At 35.9% G+C, this 24,063-nt stretch overlaps 1 protein-coding gene across 13 annotated transcripts in view; it reads right to left on the bottom strand.

Moving 5' to 3' along the window:
- RIC8B (RIC8 guanine nucleotide exchange factor B) overlaps positions 1 to 24,063 on the bottom strand; it is a 116,776-nt gene that overhangs the window by 82,737 nt on the left and 9,976 nt on the right. The window lies entirely within an intron of this gene.

Genomic DNA, 24,063 nt, shown 5'->3' with positions numbered 1-24,063 from the left:
AAAAGGTTTAAAAACAATGCAAGTTATTGATGGTAGAGTGAGATACTATATATATTTGTTTGATGTTATATATGTTTGTTTTGTAAGTTCACAACTGTTACACATTTATTGTTTATGTTTATGTATGAGTGATATATTTCAATAAATTAAAAAAACATATATATATATAGGGGGAGAATTACAAAGAAACACAAGCTATGAATTCATGCGTTAAGTTCTCTGACAGATCTAAGCCTGATACCCCATAACCCATCTTTCTAAAACTCATATTCAACCACTCATTGTCACAATATCCTTGATCCATGCAGAATAATCTATTCTCTATTACCTGAGGGAAGCTCTGTGCCATTTCTCATGCTATTTCCTCTACTTAGAATATTCCCCAAACCCCTAAAGATCCTAAACCATCCCAAACTTCAAAGCAAATATGGCCTTCTTCATCTTCCTCCAACAGGAAGTAATCTCTTCTACCTCTAAATCCAGAGTACTTAATCTCTATTGCTTTTATAATACTTAGTACCACTGACCCTGAATTTTATTTATGGAAACTTCTTAACTGTCTTACCAGCTTTTGGAGGGGGCAGGGTTTGTTTGGTATCTTTCTGTTTCTTCTATAGGCATTGAGCTGCTGTCAAATATATTAAATAAATACACGTATAGATAATAAGTGTGATACCTTCAAAGCACTATGTGCTGTAGAATATTATGTCCAAATACTCAACAGGTCAATAAGTTTTGGGTTTGCTTCACAGCCTCCCCTGAGTTGTATGACTTTGAATAAATTGGTCAACTTTAATTTCCTAATCTGTAAAATGGGGATGATAATACCTACTTCATATGGTTGCTGGGAGAATTAAATGAGATACGCACATATACTGCCCTAGAATAAAATAAAGTCAAGTTTTATTATAACTACAAGGTTTGGGATACACACACACAAACAATCCAATAAGAAACTACATTGTTTAGTAAAGAATATGAGTAGCAGAGTCAGACAGACCCGACTTTGCTATTTACAATCTGAGGGAGATCTAGGCAAGTTATTTGGTTTCTCAGAGCTCTAGTTTGATTACTTATAAAACAGGGGATTTTCACAGTGTTGTTTTATTAAAATGAGATGATGTATACAGAAAGAACTAAAATTTTACATTTCCCAGAACAAGACCTATAATTTAAAATCTCAGCCAATAGCAATACCATGAAGGAGGCTTGTTTTTCTGACTGGAATAAGAAGTCTACATGTAGATTTGACATCTAGTTTTCTCTCTGACACTGGGACTTATCAAAACGACTTAATGATCTGAGGTTTCCAAAAACACTTACTATTAGCTGGTGAAATTTAGGCAAAGATTAATAGGTTTAGAATAAAAATGGCCCAATGACTGAAGAAACAAATCAAACTGAAGTCAACAGAGAAAGTGAATATTGAAAAAGACAAGTACTAATGTTTGCTTTATTTACAAGAAATAGGAAAATGCAATAACTTTCCAGTTCAAGCTAGAAAGTTGAACTGGACTTGTATGTGTGTATCCTCAATACACACACAGCATAGGCACTGCGTACATAATAGCAAGTAACCTGGGATAACTACAGGCCAGAAAAGAGACAAAGAGATAAAAGAAGTGCAATTTCCAGAATCAGAAGACTTAGAAGGGGCTATGGTGATCACCTAATACTAAAAAACACTAACAGTACAAAACGTTCTAAGAAAAAATGGGTTGTGGTCAAGTAAGTTTGGGAAACTTACAAGGTATATTAAAATATTAAGGATTCTTAAATGTATTATGGAAAAGAAACCTGTTTGTTAAACCAATGTTTCAATTTATCTGACCTTAAAGTATTTTTAAAAAGTAATACCTAATACTCAGGATTAGGGAATATCTGTCATTTTACAGATATGGAAGGAAATTGATTTGCTTAAGGTAGCAGAAAAAGTTGTAACAGGAAGGGGGACTCAAACTCATTTGACTCCTAGTCCGACTCTTTTCATTCTATTGGTGTCTACTAGTACACAAAAAATAAAGAAAAAATGGGTATTCCCAACTAAAATCAGTTCTGATTTAAGTTAGGCCCTGTAAAGGGAATTTTGAAGACCATTTTTTTTTCCTCTTTAAACAAACAGACCTAAGTCATTAAATATAGCTCTACTTATTTTTTTTTAATGTTTCTGGTCTTCTATTATAGTGGTAATGGAATACCAATCCATAAAATTTGCCACTTCCTCATTAATAAGAATGGACTTTTTTTTTACTTAAAAAAATTTTTTTTGCCCATTGTGGCTAAAATGTTACATACTTGATTTGTGCTCTCACCAGAATCAATCAGTATTCCTATAGTGATGGGATAGGGCCCTGCTCTTAAAATAGGCTTTGTATTTTCATCTGGGAGATATGGCACAGTGCCAGGGATACTTGAAGTCATAGGACAATCCTGGTGCATTTTCTTGACCCATCATTTTACTACAAAAATTTTAGGGAGGGGTAGGAAGAAAGAAGCTCTACATGAAAATAAATAAATGCATTATAAATCACAATACAAAAATCACTTGAATTTTAAGATGAAAATGAGATGTCAAAGGAATTCTGTATTGAAGGCAAGCTCCTTTGGATGATGTCTCCATGGTCTCTCAAGGTTATGCCCACACTCTCTCCTCTGAAGGATGTCACTGGATATATATTCCACAGAGATCTAATTTTAGTTCTTAACAGGAGTTGAACGTCAGCCACTTAAATATGATAGCTCTAAACTTTTGCCCTCTCTTGTACAGCATTTGTGTGTGATTGCAGAAAAGTATTAAGCTCTAAAATACACTTATTATAATTAAGATTTGAAATGTTATTGGTCCTGTAAGACAGACCTGTTCAAAAACTGCTTTACAAAAATATTAAACAGTTAATGATTTACTCCCAGAATTCTAAAATGTGTTTTAAAAAAGTTATAGAAAGACAATTTTGGAGGTCAAATTTGGAATTTCTTTATAAAATGCTAAAGATGAGAATTTCTAAATTAATATTCATGCAGCTGGGTCTGTGTGTATATAGCTTAATATTAAATACACATACACTTCGGGTTTTTTCTTACTTGCAATGTAGGAGACAAATTTAATGGATACTATTTTTGTGAATGAGGTTTATCTTACTTCCTAATTTTCATCTCTAGCCTCCTTTCTTGCACATGCATATTTTTCAACAATATAATCCTTCCAGCTATGTTCTGTGTTATGGTATTTGCCAAAAAAACAGGAAAGAGCTCAGAGTGACAGCAATGATAGAAGTTTGGCTCAAGTTTCTTTGCTAATGAAGGATCCCAAGAAAGATGTTGCATCATCAAGAGTTCAGCAACGGATGGAAAAATCAGCTTAGGTGTAAATTAAAGCATACAAAACCAACCAGTTGCCACTCCTTTTTTGACTAAGGCCAGAAACAGGTATGTCCAAAGATCTTATTTTTCTTCAAACATAGTACCAGCAACTCAGTCTGCTTCTGCTACATTTTTAGGAGTCTCAATTTTTCAGAAAGCCCCTTTCTCCACTTCTTATATGCAACATATTTTAGTCTTTTAAGTTGAAATATTGGCAAATAGAAGTACCTTCATTCATTGCATATTAGAAAATTCATCAAATCTTTCTCATATATAATCCTTCTGGAGTTTCCTTACTTTACCTACATGCCAACTACCCCACTCAATTATTCACTCTCAACTAGTCCCTTTATTTTTGAATCCCTGGTTCTCAGCTCTAGTAGTCATAGCCATATACAGAAGACAGCCAGTTAGGGGTTCTGATGATAAGTTGAGAAAAGGGACAAAAAGGAAGCTAAGTTATCTTGATGAGATACTTGTAAGATCTGTAGAACTCTTCAGAAGCAGAGGAAACCATTAATGATATAGCAGATAGGGCACAGGATTTTGAAACAGACTCTCTGCGTTCTTTCTAACCCTTAGTTCTACTATTTTCAGAACATGGACCAGAAGAAATTTACCTATCTCTCTGGAGCTAAATTTCCTCATCTGTAAAACAGAAATAACAGTAATATACCTATGTCACAGGTTACGATAATTATTTAACACAGGCAGCATCTGTAAGGGTTAAAGCATCTTATGTGTTACTTACTGACAAACAATACAGTCAAAGTAAAGAACCATCTGGGTTCAAATACTCCTTCTAACCCCTTGTAGCTATGTGGCCCTGGGCAAATGGCTTGAAATCATTTAAGCTTCATTTCCTGATCTCTAAAAATAAGGATAATATCCAAAGCTTATAAATATAAAATGAGATGATACATTAAAAAACCTCTAGCATAGTGCTTGGGATAGAGTAGAAAGTTAAATGCATGTTACATCATAATAATGGCTAGATGTACAAATGGATCAAGACACAGTAACAGGCACAGTTTAGATAGGCAAAATATGACTAGGAAGTTTTTACCTGTTATCTGCCTTTTAATGGCAAAGCCACCTGAGAAAGCGAAGTGATGATGTTATAAACATGACATGGCAATTTTGTATTAATTCTACAGATTCTATAGTACCCATTTATATTCTATAGGGTCCACTACTGACCACTTGTATACACAAGCTCCATTTACAACTCAAAATGCTTCCAATTTAAAATTCAGGTGTGTGCAAATAACTTCTTAGTGACAGGAAGTCTATTTTGGGTTGGTGAGCTACAAATGAACATGACTCAAACAATTTAAAATTATCAGGGAGACTAAACATACGCAAAAATAAACAAGGAATGGTTCTTTCAAAGTACAGTAATTTAAGCTGTGCATTAAAAGACCGAAGGAATAAACGATAGGAAATTTAGACAGAGAAAAGTTCTTGAGTGTTAAGAGTAGGTGGGACAAAAAAATGATAAGAGGCTGAGTGGCAGAAAGGAGGTAGGAAGATAAGTCAAATGGTTAACAAGATGAACAGAAACAGAGAGGGATATGAAGGTTCAACCAAAGCAGATTTATACTTCATCTATGAAAAACTTTTGAATGATTAGAGCTATTCAATAGCTGAGTGGTTACTGTGAGCTTCCTATTACTAGAGGTGTTTAATAAGAGGTGTGATGAGCTGCAGAGCAAGATACCTTTGAAGAAATTACTGTTCTGGAAGGTATCTTCTGGTTCCTTTACTACATATGAGTTCTGGATGATATGCCCTGCAAAAAAATGATCCCTGCTGGCAGAACAGGTGATGAGGATCTTGTTTGAGTTTCATATCTACCAATCATTAACTGTAACCTTGAGCAAGTCAATCTCTCAGTTTTTCATCTACAAATGGGGAAATTGAGAACATGGAAATGTCTGGTGAGCCAAGAACTCTTCTAGGTCCTAAGAATTTAAATTTTTTCAAGAATGTACAAGTTCTCCATTATCCTTAGCACATGATCAAATTTGATGTGAAGAAAAGAGCTAACTGCTGAAAACAAGACTGTATTTTGACACAAAAAAATCTGAAGAACGTAATATAAAATCTACAGCTTGCCCATGTCCTATAGATTGAATACAGTACAGCCTATGGGGAGAGATGGTATCAGATATCTTATCTAGTTTTCCTATCCAGTCACTTACACTGGAAAGCATGCTGCTCTTCTGCTTCTTGTCAATGTTGATAATTAGTTCAGTGTTAAAGCTTTCTTTATGTGCTATACCAAGTCTCAAAATTGGGATGTCTAAAACCAGAAAATGAATAGAATTTATTCATTAGCTATAAGATCAATCCAATTATTAATGATCAAACTTTATTAGGCAGTATGGTACAGCTTCTGGACTGTGGAGCCAGACTGCCTAGGCTTGAATCATGGTCTCGCACTTCACTAGTTTGTGCAAGTGATTTCCATTTGTGCTTTAGTTTCTTCAGCTGTCAAGTAAGAAAAAAACAGTTCCTACTTTATAGCCTCGTTATGAGAAATAAATGTTAATACACATATAACACGGGCTAGTGATAGGTATACAGTATATGTTTAAAAAAATTGACATTTGTGCAACCATCATTACTATCTAATTTTAGGACATTTTCATCACCTCCAAAAGAAACACCATAGTCATTTAGCAGTACGTCCCCATTCCCCTCTTCCCCCAGTCCCTGCCAACCACTAAACTACTTTCTGTCACAATGAATTTGCCCATTTGGGACATTTCATACAAATGGACTCATACAATTTGTGGCCTTTTGTGTCTGGCTTCTTTCACTTAAGAGTAATATTTTCAAAACTCTTTTAGAAGTACATTACATATTGTTTGAAAGAAACAGAATTTCATCTTTGGCCCTGAAACTTTCTATTATAGAATATTTGGTGGAATATGATGTAAAACTTGCCACATATTTTTTCTTCTTTAAACTTCACTTTCAAATTAGTAGCAATGGTCTCCTTTTAAAATCGCAGGTGTTAGTTTAGGGATGTCCTTTCTTGGACTACTGTTTTAACAACTTGGTTTTTATTTCAAATAAAGCTTTATTGCTGCACATACAACGCAACTCACCCATTTAAAGTATATGGTTCAATGATTTTTAGTATATTCACAGATATGTGCAATCATCACTAAAGTCCATTTTAGAACATAACATTTTTAAGCAAAATTCAGTAACCTTTACCTAGCCCTTTCTATTCCCTCCCCAGCCCTAAGCAACCATTATTTTCCTTCTGTCTTTAGATTTACCTATTTTCATTTGCATTGCATTTTTAATAAATGGGATCATATAATGTGGTCTTTTGTGACTAGTTTCTGTCACTCAGTATGATGTTTTCAAGGTTCATTCATATTGTAGCAAACTTCAGTAAACTCCATTACTTTTAATGGCCAAATAATATCCCATTGTGTAGATATACCACATTATACATTCATCAGTTGAGAATTTGGATTGTTTCCATCTTTCAGCTATTATGAATAATATTGCTATAACACCTATGTACAGGTCTTTGTGTGCACATTTTCACTCATCTTGGATTAATACTAGGAGTGAATATAGTAACTTAATATTTAGTCTTTTGAAGAAATGCCAAACTGTTTTCCAAAGTAGCTGCACCATTTTACAGTCCCACCAGCAGTATTTGAGGGATCCTATTTCTCCACATACTCACCAACACTTTTCATTTCTTTTTATTATAGCCATTCTAATGGGTTTGAAGTGGTATCTTGTGTTTCTGATTGACATTTCCCAGATGACTAATGATGTGGCATATCTTTTCATGTGTTTGTTGGCCAATTGTATATCTTAGTTGGAGAAATGTCTATTCAGAGCCTTTGCTATTTTTTAAACTGGGCTGTCTTTATTATTGAGCTGTATGAGTTTGTGATATACTCAAGACACAAGTCTCTTACAAGAGATACAATTTGCAAAAAATTCTTTCATTATGTGAATTGTCTTTTGACATTTTTGATAGTGTTCTTTGATGCACAAAAGTTTTTAACTTTTTTTTTAGGAGGTACTGGGGATGGGACCTCGTACATGGGAAGCAGGCGCTCAACCACTGAGTTACATACTCTCCCCAGTGAGAGCTATTTTTTGTTTGTTTGTTTTGTTTTTAGGAGGTACTGGGGATTGAACCCGGGACCTCACATATGGGAAGCAGGTGCTCAGCCACTTGAGCTACATCTGCTCCCCAAAAGTTTTAAATTTTGATGAGTCCAATTTATGTGTTTTTTTCTTTTGCTGCTTATGCTTTTCATGTCATATCTAAGAATCCACTGCCAAATTTGAGATCATTAAGATTTACCCCCTTATTTTCTTCTAAGAGTTTTATAGTTTCAGCTCTTACATTTAGGTCTTTGATTCATTTTGAGTTAATTTTTACATATGGTGTGAGGTAAGGATCTAACTTCATTCTTTTGCATATGGCTATCCAGTTGTCCTAGCACCAATTCTTTTCCTATTGAACGTTACTGGGATCCTTACCAAAAAAATCAGTTGACCATATACACATGGGTTTATTTAGGGACTCTCAATTCTATTCCATTCACCTATATGCCTATCCTTATGCCAGTATTACATTGTCTTTATTACTGTTGCTTTGTATTAAGTTTTGAAACAGGGACATGTGTGAGTCCTCAAACTTTGTTCTTATTTTTCAAAATCACTTTGGCTACTGTGGTCCCTTGCAATTCCATACAAATTTTAGAATTAGCTTGTCAATTTCCACAAGGAAGCCAAATAGGATTCTGATAGGGATTGTTACTGTAGAACCATGTGGAGAGAACTGTCATCTTAAAAGCAATAAGTCTTCCAATCAATGAAAATGGGATGCTCTTCCATTTCCATCAACAATGGTTTGTACTTTCAGACTATAAGTCTTACATTTCTTTTGTTAACTTTATCCCTAAATATTTTATTCTTTTTGACTATATTGTATATGGAATCTTTTACCTGATTTCATTTTTGGATTATTACAAGTATATATATATATATATATATAAATGGTTTTATATATTGATCTTGTACCCTGAAACTCTGCTGAACTTGCTTATTAGTGCTAACAGTTTTTTTGTGGATTCCACATAATTTTCTACATACAAGATGTTGCCTGTGATGAAAGATAGTTTTACTTATTCCTTTCTAATTGGATGCCTTTTATTTCTTTCTCTTGTCTAACTGCGCTGGCTACAAAATCAAGTACAATACTGAATGGACGTGGCAAAAGTGGGCATCCTTATCTTTCTTCTCATCTTAGACTGGAGAGCATCTAGTCTTTGACTGTTAAGTATGTTAGGTATGAGATTTTTGTAGATGACCTTTATCAGTTTGAGGATAATCCCTTCTATTCCTAGTTTGTTGAGTGTCATTACCATGATACGGTGTTGGATTTTATCAAATGTTTTCTCTGAAACTATTTACATGATTGCGTATATTTTATTCTATTGATACGCCATATTACATTAATTGATTTTCAGACGTTAAGTCAACCTTAATTCTCTTACGTTACAAATCTCACTTGGTCATAGTGTTTAATTCTGTTGCTGGCTTTGGTTTGCTATTATTTTGTTGAGGATCTTTCATAAGAAAAACTCATCTCTAATTTTCTTTTCTTGTGATGTCTTTGGTTTTGGTTTCAGGAAAATATTAGTCTTGTACAATGAATTGGGATGTATTATCTTCCTCTGTATTTTTTTTTTTTAAGTGTTTGTGAGGAATTGGTATTAAGTTTTCTTTAGATGTTTGGTAGAATTCACCATTGAAGCTATCTGGGTCTGGACTTTTCTTTGTGGGAAGTATTGATTACTAATTTAATCTCTTCAATTGCTAGAGGTCTGTTCAGATTGTCTATTTCTTCTTGAGTCAGTTTATTTCTTCTTGAGTCAGTTTTTGTAGTTTGTGTCTTCCTAGGAATTTTTCCCTTTCTTCAAAGTTTTCTAATTTATTAGCATACAATTGTTCATAATATTTCTTCATAATCCTTTTTATTTCTATAAGGATGGCTGGCATTGATGCTCTAGCTTTCATTTCTGATTCTAGTAATTTGACTCCTCTCCTTTTTTTTAATAGTCAATTTAATTAAAGGTTTGTCAATTTTGATTTTTCTGAAGAATAAGCTTTTGGTTTCAATGATTTTCTCTGCTGTTTGTCTTTATTTCATCCATTTCTGCTCCAATCTTCATTATTTCCTTCTTTCTGCTTGCTTTAGGTTTAGACACTATTCTTTTTCCAGTATCTTACAGTGGAAGGTTAGGTTATTGATTTGAGATTTTCCTTCTTTTTAATATAGGCATTTAGAGTTATAAAGATCCCTCTGAACACTGCTTTTGTTTAATTCCATAAGGTTGGTATGTTGTACCTTCATTTTCAATGACCCTAAAAGTAATTTCTGGTTTCTTTTTTTATTTCTTCATTGACCCATTAGTTATTTAGGACTGTATTAAATTTCCATGTTTGTTTTTTAAAATTTCTTACTAATTTAACTTCATTCCATTGTAGTTGGATAATATACTTTGTATCATTTGTATCCTTTCAATTTATTGATTTTGTTTTGTTTTCATGTGAAATCTAGAGTCACTTACATCCAGCCTGAAGGACTTCCTTTAGTGTTGCTTGTAAAGTGAGTCTCCTAGCAAAGAATTCTCTGGTTTTTATTTTTCTGGGAACGTGTTTATTTTGCCTTCAGTTTTGAAAGATTAACTAGATATAGGATTCTTGGATGGCATCTTTTTTCCACTGAACACTTTGAATATGTTATCCCACTGCCTCCTGCTCCCCTCTCTTTCTGATGAGAAGTAAGCTGTTAATCTTTTTAGAGTTCCCTTATCAGTGATAAGCTGTTTTTTCTCTTGCTGCTTAAGATATTCTTTGAAAGGAAGTCCTATATTCTTAGTTGCTTCTTTTTGGAAGATCTAGGTTCTGTCACTTTTTCTTTGTCAAAATTTTTTTAACTTTATTTTGTACACTTAAAAACTGAAAATATAAACAATAATTTAAAAATAAAAAGAAAACACAGTTGAATAAAAACATACGTTTCTTGATTAAGTACTGGATACTGTATTAGTTAGCTAAAGGGTGCTGATGCAAAATATCAGAAATCTGTTAGCTTTTATAAAGGGTATTTATTTGGAGTAGAAGCTTACAATTACTAGGCCATAAAGCATAAGGTAATTCCCTCACCAACTTCTATTGCCACATATTGGGGCAAGATGGCTGCCTATGTCTGCCAAGAGTTCTGGCTTCTTGCGTTCCTCTCTTCCTGGGGATCCATTTCTCTCCCAGCTCAGCTGCTATGCTCTCTCCACAAGGCCAGTTGCAGACTATCAGGTGAATGGCTCTGTCTCTCTACCTGGGACTTCTCCTCTGTCTAAGGAGTCATCTGTATTCCTGCATTCTCCAGTGTGTTCACTTCCTGGGCTCCAAGTTCTCCTTCTCTGTGTCTTTCCTTCCCCAGGCTCCAGCTCAAAACTTCCAACTCTGTCTTTTGCCATGTCTTTATCTCTGAGTCCCCACGCACCAAGGGGCAGGGACTCAACACCCTTCTGGCATGGTCGAATCAAAGCCCTAATCATAACTTAATCATGCCCACGTACAGACCACTTTACAAACATAATCCAAAACCTATTTTTGGAACTCATAAATACTGCCAAACTGTTACAGATACATACAAAAAAAATTTTTTTAATCATACAATATGTTATACAATGTATTTGGTTCATAGTAACACAGGCACACTGTATTTGTCCTTTTATGTCTGGCTTGCTTTGCACAACATAATGTCCTCCAGGTTCACCCACATTGTCATGTGTTTTACAACTTCATTTCTTCGAGTTGCATAATATTCAATTGTGTGAATACACCATGGTTTGTTTATCCATTCATCAGTTGATGGATACCTGGGTTGTTTCCAGCTTTTGGCAACTGTGAATAACGCTACTATGAACATTGTTGTGCAGATATCTGTTCGTGTTACTGCTCTCATTTCTTCTGGGTATATACCCAGTAGCGGTATTGCCGCGTCACGTGGCAAGTCTATATTCAACTTCTTTAGGAACTGCCAAACAGTCCTCCAAGGAGGCTGCCCCATTCTGCATTTCCACCAAAAGTGAATAAGTGTTCCTATCTTTCCAGATCATCTCCAAAAATTGTAGTTCTCTTTTTAACAGTGGCCATTCTGATAGATATGAAATGATCTCTCTTGGTAGTTTTGATTTGCATTTCCCTAATCATCAGTGACGGTTAGCATTTTTTCATGTTTTTTTTTGCCATTTGTATTTCTTCTATGGACAAATGTCTTTTCAAGTCTTTTGCCCATTTTAAAACTGGGTCATTTGTCTTATTATCGTTGAGTTGTAACATCTCTTTATCTATCCCAGATATTAAATCCTTATGTGATTTCCAAACGTTTTCTCCCACTGAGTTGGCTGCCTTTTCACCCTTTTGCCAAAGTCCTGTGAGGTGCAACAGTGTTCACTTGTGAGGAGATCCCATTTATCTATGCTTTCTATTGTTGTGCATGCTTTGGGTGTAAGGTTCAAGAAACCACCACCTACTACAAGGTCTTGAAGATGTTTCCCTACATTTTTTTCTAGTAGCTTTATGATCCTGGCTTTTATTCTTAGGTCTTTGATCCATTTTGAGTTGATTCTTATATAGGGAGTGAGATAGGGGTCCTCTTTCATTCTTTTGGTTATAGATACCCAGTTCTCCCAGCATCATTTGTTAAAGAGACTGTTTTGTCCCATTAACGTGGACTTGGTGGGTTAGTCAAAACCAGTTGACCACATAGGTGAGGGTTTATTTCTGAATTCTCAATTCTATTCCACTGATCAATGTGTCTATCTTTATGCCAGCACCATACTGTTTTGACCACTGTACCTTTGTAATGTTTCAAGGTCAGGAAGTGAAATTCCTCCCACATTGCTTTTTTTTTTTAAAAAAAGCTTTTGGCTATTAGGCTGCACTTCCCCTTCCAAATGAATTTGGCAATTACCTTTTCTAATTCTATAAAGTATGCTGTTGGAATTTTGATTTGTATTGCATTGGATCTATAAATCAGTTTGGGTAAGATTGACGTCTTCACGATATTTATCCTTCCAGTCCATGAACATGGAATGTCTTTCCATTTGTTTAGATCTTTTAAATTTTCTTTTAGCATTGTTTTGTAGTTTTCTGCATATAATTCCTGTACTTCTCTGGTTAAATTCATTCCTAGGTGTTTGTCTTTTTGTTGCTATTGTAAATGGAATTTTCCCAATTTCCTCCTCAGATTGTTCTGTACTAGTGTACACAAACATTACTGATTTTCACACGTTGATCTTGTATCCTGCCACTTTGCTGAACTCACTTATTAGCTCAAGTAGCTTTGTCATGGATACTTCAGATTTTCTAAATACAGGATCACATCATCTACAGGGTTTTACTTCCTCTTTTCCATTTGGATGTCTTTAATTTTTTTTTCTTTGGCTACACTAGTTTGGAGTGGAGTTCCCATCTTGCTGAGCTTAAATGGGTTAAGAGAGGGAGTGGTATTGGTTCAAATACTATAGATTCTCACTTTTTACAATCTAGTTTTAGTATGGGAATTATTCATGAATAAATGTTTCTTCATTTGCTTTATGCCATTACGATTATTTCGAGACACTTTTTTTAAAAAAAAAGATTTTTCCCAGTTTCACTGGGAGCAGGTCCACATAGCTTCTCACACATCATGATGGAGTGGAACTTCTTAATGAGGTTTGTATAAGAGAAAATGCATCTGAAACTCTAAATTACAAGCAAAACGTACTATTCTTATCATTCCCAGGTAATGATCCTCAAAAGTGACCAAAGATTTTATATGGGTTACCACAACCATGGGTTAAGTCAGAAAGGGCTAGTCTGCATTTTCTCCATAGATTCTGTCCTTCAGTGCCTTGGCAAAAACATCTAAGATGAAAAATGGAGTATGAAATGAAGTTTAAATTGTTTTGCTTTAACTACTGTGAGGCATTTAGACTGTCCTATTAAAAAACTCAGTCCTTCTAGTCAAGGTTTGTGCAAGATCCCAGCTGGAGAGGAACTTTTAAAAAGTAAAAATTTAGGATGTGCTTTTGGTATTGTGTGTATATGTTTTAATAAGATCAAGATATTGAAAATTATTATCTTTAAAGTTATAGGTTTCTAAATGAGAACTGTAATCGTATTATGTATCAACATATTCCCTAAGGTGAAGATATAAAATAAATTTTGAGTCAAAGTTGCAAGGCATACAAACCTTATTTTGTTTTAGTCAAAACTGGACTTTGACAATTTCAATAACTAAAATAATCATAAAGAGCTTTCAGAGAAAGCATGCATGCCTCAAGCTATTCCCAGTTATGCATTCACAGTGTAGGAATGATGGTTTTATTCTGGCACACTTTCCTTGGGGGAATCTAACATGAAAATTTAGACATTCACTTTCTATAGTTCAATACTGCAATCTGGAGTATGCACTTGTAAATGAGAAAGTGCCAAACCAAATAAAAAAGGGCAAAAAACCAACTTAGGAAACAAGGTCTAACACAGTGCCTGGGCACACAGGGATTACTGAAAAAGTATTTGTGCACCACAGATATCTCTTATTTGCCATGTGTGTCCAAGGGGAAAGTGAAAAGAAGAAATATTTAAAGAAGAGATTTGGCTTTTAAGTTCATATAAATTTATTTCACTCCATAAACTGGCTCTGCAGATAATACTATCCCCAGCCCTAATACCAGTTTCTAATGCCCTCTCAAAAGGATATGTAAAGGGAAACGGACTTGGCCCAGTGGTTAGGGCATACCACATGGGAGGTCCGCGGTTCAAACCCCGGGCCTCCTTGACCCGTGTGGAGCTGGCCCATGCGCAGTGCTGATGCACGCGAGGAGTGCCGCGCCACCGCAGGGGTGTCCCCCGCGTAGGGGAGTCCCACGCACAAGGAGTGTACCCATAAGGAGAGCTGCCCAGCACGAAAGAAAGTGCAGCCTGCCCAGGAATGGCGCCACCCACACGTCCCGTGCCGCTGACGACAACAGAAGCAGACAAAAGAAACAAGGCGCAGCAAATAGACACAGAGAACAGACAAACGGGGGGGGGGGGGGGGTAATTAAATAAATAAATAAATATTAAAAAAAAAAAAGGATATGTAAGATAATTAGAAGGTTTAACTTCAGAGGAAACACATGATTTAAAAAAAAGTATTGTTCTTTGCTTCTGCCTCTAACCACACTATTATAAAATATAATACTGTAACACGTACTATAATAAAGTTAAAAATACAGAAAAATGAAAAAAAAATATTTAAGTAATATTATAGTAATAATATATTACTACAAAATGTTATATGTTATTATAGCAATAATATATACTACACATTTTATATAGGGATAGAGTCACTCTAATGAATTTCCTTCTAGTAATTTTTCTCTGTATTGTTTTTATTAATTTCATATGGCTGTGATCATACTATATACATACTATTGTATTCTGCTTTATCAATGAACATTGTAAGACATGCTTGAGATTCTGCCATATGGCAAAAAGAATATCTCAATCAAACCTAAACAATAAGTGCAAGTCTCAGGAATTCTGGCCTCCACTCAATCTCCAAGTTTCCTTCATTATTTGACAGAGACTTATTTTATGTGCCTATTTTGTGCCAAACAAAATGCTGAGAACTGAAAATAAAAGCTAAATAAGCCAGAGGTCTTGTCCTCATAGAGTTCACAGTCTCAACTCAGCAGTTACCTTATGCCTTCTCAGAAATATGGGCTTACCTGCACCAGTTTGCATGACATTCACAGACAATGAAGAAAATGCTTGAAATGTGGCTAATTTTTACTTTACTATTTTCAGGAAGAATTTTTATGTATACAAGATTTATCTTAGACAACAAATGAGTTTTCCTATTTGGTAAGGTTGTATTCTTATTTCACAGGTGAAAGAGTTGCCATTCTTTTACTCATTTAATACATGAGTATTAAATGGTGATCTGGCCCACTCACAGTGCTGATGCGTGCACAAGGAGTACTGTGCCACGCAGGGGTGTCCCCCGCATAGGGGAGCCCCACGTGCAAGGAGTGTGCCCCATAAAGGAGAGCTGTCCCACGCTCCTGCCCAGGAGTGGTGCCACACTCACGGAGAGCTGATGCAGCAAGATAACACAACAAAGAGACACAGATTCCCAGTGCCGTTGACAAGTATCCAAGCAGACACAGAAAAACACACAAAGTGAATAGACACAGAGAGCAGGCAATGGGGGCGGGGGGGGGGGGGGAGAGAAATAAAAAATTTAAAAAAATACATTCCTTTTTCAAAATTTATTGTAATTCATACTTTATTGACTGAGGTCAATTTTTAAAACCAATATAAGAAAGAAATAAAAGAGACCCAAATAGGAAAGGAAGAAGTAAAACGTTCATTATTCACTGCTGAAATGAATGATCCTATAGCTAGAAAATCTGGAGAAATCCACAACAAAGCTATTAGATCTAATATATGAGTTCAGCAAAATGGCAGGATACAAGATTAATATGCAAAAATCAGTAATGTTTCTACACACTACTGATGAGCAATCTGAGGGGGAAGTCAGAAAAAAAATTACATTTACAACAGTGACTAAAAGAATCGAATATTTAGGAATAAACTTAACCAAGGACATAAAGGACCACTGGTATTCAGAAAACTATAAAATATTGCTAAAAAAAATGAAGACGACTTAATAAATGGAAGGACACTACGTGTTCATGGACTGGAAGACTAAATATCATTAAAGATGTCAATTCTACCCAAACTAATTTACAGATTCAATGCAATCCCAATAAAAATCCCAATAGCCTTTTTTTGCAGAAATGGAAAAGCCAATCGTCAAATTTATTTGGAAGAGTAAGGGGCCCCAAATAGCCAAAAATATCATTTAAAAAAAAAGAACAAAGTTGGAGGACTCTCACTTCCTGACTTTAAAATGTATTACTCAGTTACAGTGGTACTAGAGTAAAGACAGACAGACTGACCAATGGAACTGAATTGAGAATTCAGAAACAGAACCTCACATCTATAGCCAAGTGAGTCTTCACAAGGCTATCAAACCCACCCAGTGGGTCAGAACAGTCTATTCAACAATGGTGCTGGGAGAACTGGATATCCATAACTAAAAGAAAGGAGGACCCCTATTTCATACCTTATACAAAAATTAATTCAAAATGGATCAAGGACCTAAATAAAAAAGCTAGAACATAAAACTCCTAGAAGAATATGAAGGAAAACACCTTCAAGATCTTGTGGTCGGTGGTGGTTCATTAAACCTTACAACCAAAGCATGATCAACAAAAGAAAAAAATAGATAAGTGGCACCTCCTCAAAATAAACACTTCTGTGCTTCAAATGACTTTGTTAAGAAAAGTGAAAAGGCAGCCTACTCAAAGGAAGAAAATTTTCGGAAACCACATATCCAATAAGCGTTTGATGTCCATATAAAGAGATCAAACAACTCAACAATAAAAAGACAAGCAACCCAATTAAAACATGGGTAAAAGAGTTGAACAGAAATTTTCTAAAGAAGAAATACAAATGGCAACAAAACAAAACATGAAAAGATGTGTAACATCACAAGCTATTAGATATATGTGGATCAAAAATACAATGAGATATCATTTCATGCCTTACAGAATGGTCATTATTTAAAAAAAAACAGAAAAGTACAAGTGATGGAAAGGATGTGGAAAAATGGGAATGCTCTTTCACTGTTGGTGGCAATGTAAAATGATGCTGTCTCTGTGCAGAACAGTTTGGTGGTTCCTTAGGAAGGTAAACATAGAATTGTGATGTGATCTGGCAATTCTGCTACTAGGAATATATTCAGAAGAACTTAAAGCAAGGATGCGAAAGGAAATTTGCACATGGATGTTCACATCATATTATTTACTATTGCTAAAAGATGGAAACAACCCAAGTGTATATCAACTGATTAATGGATAAATAAAATGTGGTTTATACATATGATGGACAAATATTGTATAGTCTCACAAATATGAACCAAATATGATGAGTAAACTCATGGAGTTAAACCATAGAGTATAGGTTACTAGGAGATAGAATTTGGTTTGAGAAGGGGGAGCAGATGCTGAATGTATGTAGAATGTTTCATGGGGGGGGTTTATAAATGCGGGAAAATGGTTAGAGTTGATGGTATCACATTACAGTAAGTACAACAAACAGTGCAGATTTATAAATGTGACTGTGGCTGAAAGGGGTCATCAAGGGAGGTTAATGCCAATTGAAAGACAACTAGAGGATGGATAGTCTATAGGGACTGAGTAACAGTGATTTCAGTGGTAGGTGATGATTGTGGTTAATAGTACAGACACAAGAATGTTCCTCTATTACAAGGTGTTAAGAATATGGAGATACATAGGAAAATATAACTACTGTAACTATAGGCTATCGTTAACAGTAATATTCTAATATTTTCACAGCTAAGAAGGTACTATTTCAACAATAAGGGTCAATAATGGAGAGGGTATAAAGGGATATGGGATTTTTCTTTTTAGAGTAATGAAAATGTTCTGAAATGACTGAAATGACGACAGCACAACTTGATGATGAAACCGAGAGCTACTGAATGTATACTGTGGATGGATTGTACAAGGTGGGGGAACTATTTAACACAGTAAACCCGGAGGTGAATGATGGGCTTTGGTTAACAGTACAAATATGAGAACATTCTCTCATAAACTATAACAGATATACAATATTAATACGTGGCCCTAATAATAGGATGGTTTGTGGGAAAAAATACACCAAATATAAGCTGTGGACTATAGATAGCAGTAATATTATGACAATGTTCTTTCAACATTTGTAACAATGTGTCACAACAATGTGTTAGTGGTGGGGCAATGTATGGGGAACCTGTATGGTATGCACGATTGTTCTGTTAACTCACGACTTCACATAAATAAATAAATAAAATTTTAAACGAACTTTGATTTCCACAAGTTGAATTTTCAGGTTATTCATCATACTCCCCCATCATATGTATTTGCATGATATATTTGTTTATGTGCTGGTAGATAATCACAGCCTATCAATTTAGTTAGAGGATGTAAACCAAATGCTTCAACAAGCACAGGTGCAAATATATCCAGTGATCCACATTCACCTGGAACTATTTGCATTATAAGCACAAACATATGGGGCTGTATCGGACTTTACTTCTCTGGAAAAATATAAGCATTCCTAGTTGGTAATTTCCTTTGTTATCTTCTAATTTAAGTCTAGTTGCCTAAATGATGTCTCAAAGCATGAAATAAGAGATAAAACAAGGTACTGGATCATTCTTCCAAGTCTTTTAAAAGACACCTCAAATAGTAATGATAGGGAACTACAGAATAGTGAGCAGAGGAGTTATATATAATGGTCAGAAAAATCTTACTAGTTGTGTAAGCATTAGTAGGTTGTCATTAATCTGAGCCTCATTTGTCCTATCTATGAAATAGGGATGGTGATATTCTCATTCTCACAGCATTACTGGCAAGAAACAAATATTTGTAAGAATACAACTCTACGTAAGTTTTAGGAATTAGGTCAAAGGCTCACTAATTTATAACCATCTCTTAAAAAGCTCAGTATAATCAAAATTTGCTTTTTTCATTACTCTTATTTCTAAGTTGCCATAAAGTTCTTTACAAACGAAAGACGGTGTTCTGTTGTGTCATTCAGAGAGACAGAACCAGTAGTTTATTGGAAGGTGTGCTGCTGTTACCAAGGAACTACTGACAGAAGGCTCCAGAGACACGTTTAGGAATGAGAAAAAGAGAACTAGGGCGGCAAAACAAGTTGGGTGGTAATTTGAGTTCCTCTTATTTTCAGATTGAGTTTAATGTGAAAAAATTCCTACCAATCTATGTCTCTGCACACTGAGAACTTAAAAAGCTATTAAGATGGAGATCCTTTGGAGCTCTCCAATAGTTTTGAATTCAAGGCCCAAAAGGAGCCTTAGGTATGAAAGTGTCACTAATGGTTTTAACCCATGGAGACTGAAATGGTTTTGCTTATCAATGTTTTCTATTAATGAAGATTACCTAGCTAGATCCCTAATGACACTTATGTCCAACCTCCCAGGAAGTAGAAATCTACACACTAAACCTACACACAATTAACTGAAAATAAGTAATTTCTCCAAAGATCTAAAAGGCAATAAAAGACAATATTTTGAAAATGCCAGGTTTTGCTACTTTTCCATAAGAAATAAAACAGACATATTTTAATAACCCTGTTGGAAATGTCTCTCCTTCACTTGAAATTTATATGGACTAGAGAGAATCTCTGTCTTCATGAACTTGTTTTGACAAGTAAAACCAATGCCAAAGATTCTAATGTCAGATGGCTAAGGGACCATGAATCTACAGATGTGGTATGGATTCTCCCCATTAAACAAAACAAATAGCAGTTGCTTTCCTAACCTGAAAACCAATCATAAGTGTATTAAACAATTTTTTTAACACCTTACTTTTTCCCCCACTTAATACTTTCCCCATTAGCATGCAGAACATTTCTTTTTCTCTTTCTTTCTTTCCACTACAACATGGTATTCCATGAAATGGATGTGTTATAGTTTCTCAAAATACTCCCTAATTGCTGGACACTTGACTTTTTCCAATAGTTTCTATTATGTACAATGCTTTAAAGTAAATAACTTTGTTTACCTGGATTAATCTATTCACAGGTTAGATTTACAGAAGTGAGACTGCTGGGTCAAAGGGTAAAATGCATCTGAAATTTTGGTAGATAATGCCAATTTCTCCTCCAGATGTATTGTGCCATTTTATACTTCCACCAAATATATGAGTATACTTATTTCCTAAAGACCATTTATACAAATACACATACCTGGATTACAATCTCCCAATTCTGACTCAGAAGATACAGATTTGGGCCTGAGCAGGTCTATTTTCTTTTTAATTAAATTTGTGGGTTTACAGAAAAACCACGCATAAAATACAGAGTTCTCATATGCCATCCAATTATTAATACCTTGCATTGGTGTGGTACATTTGTTACACTGATGAAAACGCATTTTTATAATTATACTATTAAACACAGTCCATGGCTTACCTTAGGGTTCACAGTTTGAGTTATGCAGTTCCATGGATTTTTCTTTTAAATTTTGTTCTAGTAACAAATGCAGAACCAAAATTTCCCCTTTTAACCACACTCAAATATATAATTCGGTGCTGTTAATTATTGGTTCACAATGTTGTGTTACCATCACTATCTTCTATTACCAAAACTCTTCTATCATCAAAAATAAAAACTCTGCACATTTAAGTCTTAACTCCCTATTCCCTACGTACCTCCAACCCCCATCCTCTAAATTCTGACTAGGAGTTTCTGAGCAAGCCTGTCTTGGAAATGTTCTCCAAAATGCACATCCCTGGTCGAGAAGCCCTGTTCTAAAACGTATTCTAAATGAAAGAGTTAATCCTTTAACCTCCAAAGTTTATACTCTATAGCAACTCCTTCAATAAATATTTTTGAGTGTCTCTAATGTGCTGGGCACTCTAAATGTTGAGGACATAAAGATAAATAACAGTACCCGTCATCAGAGAAGCTCAGAGTCTAACGAGGATTGATATAAACATATAATTAAGAGATAAAGTACCACATGAGATACCATCTCACACCAGTAGTATGGCTGCTATTTAAAAAATGGGAAGGGAAGTGGTTGTGGCTCAACTGATAGACCATCCGCCTACCATATGGAGAGTTCAGGGTTTGATACCCAGGGCCTCCTGACCTGTGTGGTGAGCTGGTCCATGTGCAGTGCTGCTGCGTGGAAGGAGTGCTGTGCCATGCAGAGATGTCCCCCGTGTAGGGGTGCCCCCCCACAAGGAATGCGCCCCACAAGGAGAGTTGCACCATATGAAAAAAACACAGCCCACCCAGGAGTGGCGCCACACGCATGGAGAGCTGATGCAGCAAGATGTAACATAAAAAGCGAAAGTTTCCCAGTGCCACATGACAAGAATGCAAGTAGACACAGAAGAACACACAGCGAATGGACACAGAGAGAAGACAATGGGGGGAAAGAGGAGAGAAATAAATAAAATAAATCTTTAAAAAAATAAAAAAAGGGGAAACAAGTGCTAGAGAGGATGTGGAGAAATTGTAACATTCATGCATTGCTGATAACAATATAAAATGGTACAGACACTGTGAAAAACGGTATGGTGATTCCTCAGAAAGTATAGAATTACCATATGACTCAGCAATCCCACTTCTAGGTATATACCCAAAAGAAGTAAAAGTAACATCTCAAACAGACATTTACACACCAATGTTCATAATGGCATTATTTATAATTGCCAAAAGGTAGAAAGCAACCTAACTGTCCATCAGCAGATGAATGAATAAACAAAATGTGATATATACATACAACGGAATGTTATTCAGCCATATAAAGGAATAAAGTTCTGATGAATGCTACAACATAGTTGAACCTCAGAAACTTCATGCTGAGTGACATAAGCCAAACACAAAGGGATGACTACTATATAATATTTATGTGAAATAAGCAGAATAAGCATATTCATGACATCAGAAACTAGAATACAGGTTACCAGGCCAAGTGGGGAGAGAGCTGGGGAGTTAATGTTTAATTGGTATGGAGTTTCTGTTTGGGGTGATGGAAAAGTTTTGCCAATGGATGATGGCAAAAAATGGAACAACTTTGTGCATGTAATTAACACCACTGAATTGGACACTGATAGAGGGGGAAAAAAGGGAAATTTTAGGTTGTATAAAAGTTACCATACATACACAAATCCACAGAATTATGCAAAACAATGTATAACAGTATGCTAAAATTAACTGCATAATAATAGGAATATTTCATGAATTGTAACAAAGGTTTCAAATTCACGCAAAATCTTAACAGGGAAAAGTGTGGGGGAATATTGTGCAAATTCTGTACTTCTTCATGATGTTTCTGTAAACCTACAACTACTCTAATTTAAAAAAAGAGAGAGAGATAATATATAAGTAAAGTGTGAGAGATTTACACAGAATTTTATGGGACTATAGAAGAAGGGTACTTCACCCTCATGAGTATGTCAGAGTAGACTTCCTAAAGGAGGTGTTCCCTGAGCTGAGTAGGAATTAACCAGGTAAAAAGGGGTAGAGATGTACAGAGGGAGAAGGTGTTCTAGGTAGTTAACAAGAAAAGCAAAGGCAAGAAGATACAGAAGAGATGTGTATGTGTGTGTAACTGGAAATATTTCATATTGCTAGAGCATAAAAAACAGGGGGAGAGAGAAGTAAGACAGAGGCTACAAAATTAGACATAGATCAGCCACATTAAGAAGTTTGAGGGAAGTGGATGTGGCTCAACTGATAGAGCGTCCATCTACCATATGGAGGGTCCAGGGTTCGATCCGCAGGGCCTCCTGACCCATGTGGTAAGCTGGCCCATGCACAGTGCTGCTGCACGCAAGGAATGCCATGTTATGCACATAGGGGTGCTCCACGCAAGCAGTGCGCCCCACAAGGAGAGCCACCCCATGTGAAAAAAGCGCAGTCCACTCAGGAGTGGTGCCGCACACACGGAGAGCTGATGCAGCAAGATGACGCAACAAAAGAGATGCGGTTTCCCAGTGCCACTGGATAATGCAAGCAGATGCAGAAGAACACACAGCAAATGGACACAGAGAGCAGACAACAAGGCAGAAGGGGAGAAAAATAAATAAATAATAATTCTTTAAAAAAAGAAGTTTGAGAGAGGGTGTGGAGGGGTACAATAAAAAAAAAAAAAAGAAGTCTGAACTTTATCCTGTATACAAAGAAAGTTATTGGAAGTGATATGGTGGGATTGTAATTTTAGAGATTTGTGGCCATTGGAATAAGGGTGCAAAAGTGGAGAAACAACAGTAAGGAAACCAAGGAAATCCAGATGAAGGTCTGAATTTGGTTAAGGAGTAAGAACAGAATGGACTGGCAGCAGACTTGGCCCTGTGGGTAGGGCGTCCGTCTACCACATGAGAGGTCTGTGGTTCAAACCCCGGGCCTCCTTGACCGTGTGGAGCTGGCCCATGTGCAATGCTGATGCATGCAAGGAGTGCCCTGCCATGCAGGGGTGTCCCCGTGTAGGGGAGCCCCATGCGCAAGGAGTGTGCCCTGTAAGGAGAGCCGCCCAGTGCGAAAGAAAGTGCAGCCTGCCCAGGAATGGTGCTGGTGGGCACACATGGAGAACTGACACAACAAGATGACGCAACAAAAAGAAACACAGATTCCCGTTGCACTGACAACAGAAGCAGACAAAGACGACGCAGCAAATAGACACAGAGAACAGATAACCGGGTGGGGGGGAAGGGGAGAGAAATAAATAAATAAATAAATCTTTAAAAAGAAAAAAAGAATAGACTGAAGAAATGTTAAGAGGTAATATGAGCAGGACTTAGACATTGAATGTAGGGCTAGACATGAATGGAGAGATGATTCCAATGTGTTATCGATTCACGACTAGCAAAGTACTGGATTTAAGCTATTTTTACATCAGCAATGATAGGCTTAGACTGATTCAAACTTTCTTACCTGTTCTTTGCATTTGGGAGGCCAAGAATGGGTGTACAGAGCCCAGCAAAACAAACAGGTGGAAGCTTG

The sequence above is a fragment of the Dasypus novemcinctus genome, chromosome 12, assembly GCF_030445035.2.
Source record: "Dasypus novemcinctus isolate mDasNov1 chromosome 12, mDasNov1.1.hap2, whole genome shotgun sequence".
Lineage (NCBI taxonomy): Eukaryota > Metazoa > Chordata > Mammalia > Cingulata > Dasypodidae > Dasypus > Dasypus novemcinctus.
Note: the sequence above shows the minus strand (reverse complement) of the source record. Positions and strands in the feature narration are given on the sequence as shown.